Source organism: Peromyscus leucopus, chromosome 6 (assembly GCF_004664715.2).
Source record: "Peromyscus leucopus breed LL Stock chromosome 6, UCI_PerLeu_2.1, whole genome shotgun sequence".
Lineage (NCBI taxonomy): Eukaryota > Metazoa > Chordata > Mammalia > Rodentia > Cricetidae > Peromyscus > Peromyscus leucopus.
Genome location: NC_051068.1, coordinates 20,579,467 through 20,586,084, shown reverse-complemented (window position 1 = coordinate 20,586,084; position 6,618 = coordinate 20,579,467). Strand labels below are relative to the sequence as shown.

Below are 6,618 nucleotides of genomic sequence, written 5' to 3'. Positions count from 1 at the left end.
ACAGAGTATTCAAAATGAACAAAAGGAACATACGAAGGCAAAATAGTCAGTTATGCTGGTGTATTAACTGTTGTGAATATTCTTCATAAAAATCTGGAGAAATTAGATTACAGTCAGTTTTGTTAAAACAGAGGAAAAAGGGTTTGTAGAGCACATTGCTCGGGTTTTGTTTGTATTCTAAACAGTCATGGAGAGTTTCAACCACTTCTGAATTATGAGCAGAGGGTGGTTTCAGCATCCAACTAGATGCAAAATGTGGGTGGGGGTAGTTCTGGCATCCATCTAGATTCAGGGTGAGGGTGGTGCACTCATTCAGCTCAACATAAAGCTTGAATGAAATAATATATGGAATATTATCTAAAAATACAGTGCACACTTCAAACCTGGAATGAGACTGTTATGAGGCTTGGGACAGGATTGGGAAACCTGTGTTGATTGCTCCATAAATGCTATCATCATACCCTGGGGCTACACTTTTGAAAGATCTTATTACCACCTGGCTCCCATGGCATCTTGGGGAGGAACAAATGCAACACTTCAAGCACTTACCTTTGATAAACTAAGTCTAAATGGCTCTGGCCACATCACCATACTGATTCTGTGACACACTGATACAAAATGCCCCTTTGATCTACAAAGCTGAAGATAGGCCTCTGCACCTGGCCTCAGAAATATGTGAAAAATTTGTTATTGCTGCTATTCTCAGCCTTCTCACTGAAGCAAAGGCAGTGAACAGGGCCAAAATTAGGTCTTGGGTCCTTTAAATTGACAGACTATCTAAAGAGGAACAACATGCTCTCAAAATATTTCCTTGGTCTCATTTTCAATGCCTTTTTTGGAGTACATATGCAGATTAATATTAAGAAAGAAAAAAAGCAAAATATGTTGACTAATGACCAATAATACATATGGGATACACAGATAAATGAAAATAACAAATTTTCAATAATTTCAAATAATAAATTATATTATCATCTTACTTATAACTCCTAATGAAGTAATAAAATTAGTAATCTTGGGCATATACTAGGGTAGACATTTGCCTCATTATCCTTCCAGTAATTATTGGTCCCTTGTAACATTCAGAGTACTGTAGAAAGTTTGAAGATGCCAGTCAGTTGAAGGATAAAAGCCAGTATAATAAATAGGCCTGCAGTTCATTAAACAAACAAATCCAAAGGAACCCTATAAAGAAGGTTGCTTCAGGATAGATTCAATTAGTGCTGTGAGAGAAATGATGATGCACGTGCTCACAGATGCTCACAGTGCCGATTTCCATTCTGGTGGGAAATGGTGATTTAGTGACCACGTGAAGAACGAGGGAGGGCTGTCAAAATGAGGGGATGGCACACATTCTGGGCAGAGCAAGGCAGCCAACTCCATACTATACAGCTAAGACAGGAAAAGAGTGTTGGAGTGGTCCAAGAACTCAGACAAACTCCGTGAGCAAGCAGAGCAATGGACTGAGGGTGTACGAGTCAATGTCATTTGTACTGAAGAAAGGCAAAAGAGCTAAGAAGTTTTTAAATAGAACAGTAGGCACCTATGATGCAGCCTTTAAAAAATTTACATGTTGATTTTATAAGGAAAACAGGTAGGTAGATGTGGGCTTACAAAGCAAAAACCAACCAGTGAAGAAGTTGGAGCCATATCTAAGTTATCCAGATGAGAAATTACAACCCTTAGAATTTGAATCATGGTGTCAGTTCACACACACACACACACACACACACACACACACACACACACACACACACAAATTAATTCAAGGTGTATCTGGGAGTTTGGCACTGGAATTTGCTTAAGTAGGGGGGGACTTATAAGGCATAAGTTGTGTAAGAAAGTCTAGGGGAGAAAGTTTCTTTTGTCTGCAGCAGCCATCTTTCAGTAACACCCCAAAATGACAGACACAAAGGGAAAGAGGAGGGACACCCACTATTTGTTCACTAGGCCTTTTAGGAAACATGGAGTTGTTCCTTTGGCCACTTACATGCGAATCTGCAAGAAGGGTGATATTGCCTCATAAGTGTTACCATGGCAAAACCAGGAGAGTCTACAATGTCACCCAGCATGCCGCAGGCCTCATTGCAAACAAGCAATGATGAGCAAGATTCTTGCTAAGAGAATTAACATCTGGATTGAGCTCATCAAGCACTCAAAGAGCTGAGACAGCTTCCTGAAGCTGGTGAAGGAGAACAACCAGAAGAGAAAGGAAGCCAAAGAGAAGGGTACCTGGGTTCAGCTGAAGAGCCAGCCCGCTCCACCCAGAGCAGCACACTTTGTGAGGAATAACGGGAAGGAGCCTGAGCTGCTGGAGCTCATATGAATTCATGGTCTAATATACAAAAAGATATAAATGACCTGGACTGTAAAAAAAAAAGAAAGAAAAGAAAAGAATGAAAGTATAGGGGAGAAAGAGAAGAGAAAACTGGGTATAGAAAATTTAAGTTTGATATTCTAGAAATCTTTAAAAAGGAAAGTTAAATATTTAGTTTATGGGCATGCTTAATTTTGGAAGTGGAATACACATGTGGGCACAGGTTAAATGTCTTAACCAAACCCTGTTCAAATAAGGCTCTGAATTACAAAGAGAAAGTTATGACCACTTTTAGGAACGAAAGTCCTCAGTTACCTTGAGTGCTGTGATCCCAGAACGCAGGCACGGGGGATTCTTAATTACCAGGGTGGACAGTATTTGCTGTAAGTGAAGTCAAGTGGAGACTACTGAACATAAGCCTGTCACCGCACATCTCTCTCCACTATGAAGCAGGAAGCTTTCCCTCCATGAGGCCACCACCAGGCAGTGACCAAAAGGGGAAGGAAGTGAAGGAAAACCCAGGACATCAGCTTAGAACATTTACTTCTTCATGATGCCTCCCTCCCTCCTGTGTGCAGGGAAATGATAAATCACAACTTCACTGATGACCATTGAGCATTTTTCTCATCCAAAACCATAGTGGACTTGTTTCCTGGTTCAGCGTTTTGTCCTTTAACTACCTCGTAATTTAACCTAGTGCTTCTCGGACTTGGTGTTTACCATGAAGCAATCCAGGCACCTGTGTGACATGTACTTTTCCCTTAGATCTGTTGAGAGCTGAGTCATCTGCCCAGGCACTGCCTGCCGCCTGCTGCACAGGTTGCCTCCCCTCAGTTCCCACATCAGTCCCATCTAGGGAGTTGCCTTAGACACACACTGTGCTGCAGTTCAGGTCAGCAGAACACGGGGGCACAAGGGCTTACCACACAGGGGAACATACAAAGCTCTCACTTATGTTTCCCACATGTGAACTCCCCTTGAAAGAACTTGCTTAGTGCACATGTTTGTATTGTTTAAGTCATGACATTCACTCCTCTACTTTTTTTTTTCCTTCTCAGTTCTGGAAACCAGCATACGGATGTGATAATGTACCATGTGTGCGTTATTACCCTCACTGTAGGTGTCTATTGATAGTGTGCATTCTTCTATGATTCTAGAATGGAACAGAAATATTGTGGTTAGTATATAACCTACTTGTAACCGAGGAAAATATTGTAAAAAGATTTTATATTCTTCATCTGCAGATTAATGTTTCCTGTGTTTTAAAAGACAAGTTACCCAACAGCAGATGAATGGCATAAAACATTTAATTAAAGTCAGCCATAGCCTGCTGGCAAGAAATGACCTTACCTTCAACTCAATGCTGGGACCAAAAGCATCTATTGTTTTCATTTGAAAGGAATTTAGTGAAGAATACTGTTACTTGGTTCAATTCAGAGAACATTTATGGAGTGCTTATTATATGCAGGGGTGTTTTAGGCTAGGCAAGGAGTTCCCAGCACGACTATGAAAGTATTGTGTCTAACAGAGGCCCGTGGTCTGCTTGTCCAGATAAGGCTGTGCCACAGGCCATGACACATGCCATGGGGGAAAGTAGTAGCTGAGGACAAAGTGTCATGATGGAGATGTAGTTCGAAGCCTTTAGGCGTCCCCCATGGCAGGCCACACGTTAGCTGGGGTGTGAAGAATGGGCTGTATTTCTAACAGGGAGTAGAATGGTTCCATCTAGGGAATCCATGAAATCTGCCTGGCTTTGGCGTCCAGTGCTGAGTGGCTGACTACCCCACCTCTTCCTCACACACATCCTGACCTGAATAAGGGTGCCATAGAGGGAGCTCCTGAGTCACACCACTTGACCCCTCTGTTTGAATCATTTCCTCCCACAAAATTTCTTATCAGTAAAGTGTTTAAACTTAATTAACTTTCAAACAGCTTTCAAATCCATCCCTTTCTTTTGAAACTTCATCATCTGCCATAGTCTCACTTGAGATAGTTCTAATTTCATGCCATGGGACATGAAACAATCTTACAAGCTGTGAGTCTCTCTTCTAAGCCACATTTGTTTACTGAATCTGATGTGGAGCAGAAGCTTTATTCACAAATATAGCTGTGTCCATACCCCACCGAAGTCCTTGAGTTTGTGTCAGGGCTCCACTTCAGACTCTCCTCTGACAGAAAAGGTCCGCTGAGGTCAGGCTCTCACTTGTCCCCTTTAGGTTGTAAACACAATGTTGTTGGCTACATTGAGTCCAGTGTTCTTAGTTTTCATGCTCTGTTACACTTCCTTAACTCATAACACACCCACACATGCCCACACATACAGTCTTACATACACATACAAAATTATGTACAGACACACACAGCTACACATACATAGACACACAATTATGTACATATAGACACACACAACTGTACATATACTGACACATATACAATTATGCACAAAAAGTTACATACAACTATGCACACACACATAATTATATATATAACACACATGAATGCATACACACATAACCCACAATCAATCATGCATACATACATAGGCATGAACATACACAATGCATATACCCACACTCGCACAGACATACATATATATATATATATATATATATATATATATATATATATTCACATACAGATATATGAGCATATTCATGCATACACACTGCATACACACACATGCACACACATGTATGTACACATATAATACACACATATGTGAACACACTAATGCACACACAGGTATGAAAATATATATTATGCACATACACTCACACAGAAACAGGTACACACATATATATGCACATACACATATAAGTACACAGGCATACACATACACACTCAGGCATATATACAAACACAGACACACAAGTTGCACACGTGTATGCATGCACACAGGCCCACACAAAGACTTTGAATGAATGACTCACTTTCTCAGAACTCATGCTTGTCATGTCATTTGGCTGATGTCTCTGATCACTTAAGACTTACCTGTTCATGACAAGGCAGGTGGAAGCTCCAACCTTTCTTAGACCTCCACAGCACATGCAACATATCTGTCCTAACACATATCACGTTACCCCGTCTAACTGACTTTGCTTGGATGCCACGACCAATTTGACACCAGCGTCACATAATTATCTATAGCTTTGGGCAGCAGCATTCGCATCATTGAGGAAGCACAAAACTTCTGATAAGCTTATAAAATCATGGAGGAAGTGAAGGAGTTAAAGCAGAATGGTGTCGTCTCATTGACCTCTGACCCTTTGTGGGTCATGGGCTGCTGTGCAGATCTGAGTTCAGCTATCATCACAGGTCATGCTTTGTCAGGTGCAGTCATGCACAGCAGGACATGCTTTGCCTGCAGGAGACATGCAATAGATCCCGGGGACCATTACAAGACCACTTAGACAATAATCAACCATGTCGGGGACATCGAAGTTTAGGCCAAATGCTTCCGTAAAGCCCTGGAGAAAGCAGCCTGTTGCTGATAGCAGAACTGACTGGTTACCCAGAAGCCATGTGGCTTGACATGTGGCAAGGCCTGCCTCAGATCTAAGGAGGTTGTTACATCCTCCATACAGTACTTTGACCTTTTAGTGTGAGCTAACAGTGCTCCTTCTTGCTCACTCAAGGCATTTTGAGGAGATGTATTTTGGTCAGATGACAATCAGAAGGAGAAGAGGCCTTTTACATGGACAGAGGTTTATGTCTCTCATGTCACTCCTCCGTGGTGACAGCCACCCTGACATAAGGCATAGCAGTCTGACAAGGTCCACTCCTCATGACCAACGTTGCACATACTTGACTATTATGTTAAAATACTGACATACTGAGCTTCTAAAGCTAGGGGTTCTTTTCACATGAGATGGGAAGAAGTTCTCTCTGTTCCAAAGGGAGGACTACCATGTTACCTGTTATCATTCATAATATTGGCTTATTTGTAGTAATGAGGTTGAAAACAATTTAATTTTTTCATTGTTTTATTATTTTTCCTCCGGTAGGTGGGACAACAAATAGAACTTAGTGTTTTGAGTAGCCTCAAAGGTTTTTGAAATGAAGTTAAATTATTTAAAAATCAAACAGAAACCAAGTAAATGGTAGTTAAGAGACAACCAGGAATGACTGTGGAGAGTGCAATGTAGGAGATTGCTTTTATGTGTGCATTGCATTGAGAATCGCTGGGAGATTCAGAAGAGAGAGGTTGGACTGACCCCATATGCTCACCTTTATTCACACATAGAAGAAGAGGTTTTCCCAATACACCCGAAATTGTGCTTTTTGTAGAGAATAAAATGCCA

The 6,618-nt window shown here is 41.2% G+C and overlaps 1 pseudogene; it reads left to right on the top strand.

Moving 5' to 3' along the window:
* Positions 1-1,900: 1,900 nt before the first annotated feature.
* On the top strand, positions 1,901-2,326 carry LOC114681868 (annotated as a pseudogene).
* The last annotated feature ends 4,292 nt before the right edge of the window (positions 2,327-6,618 follow it).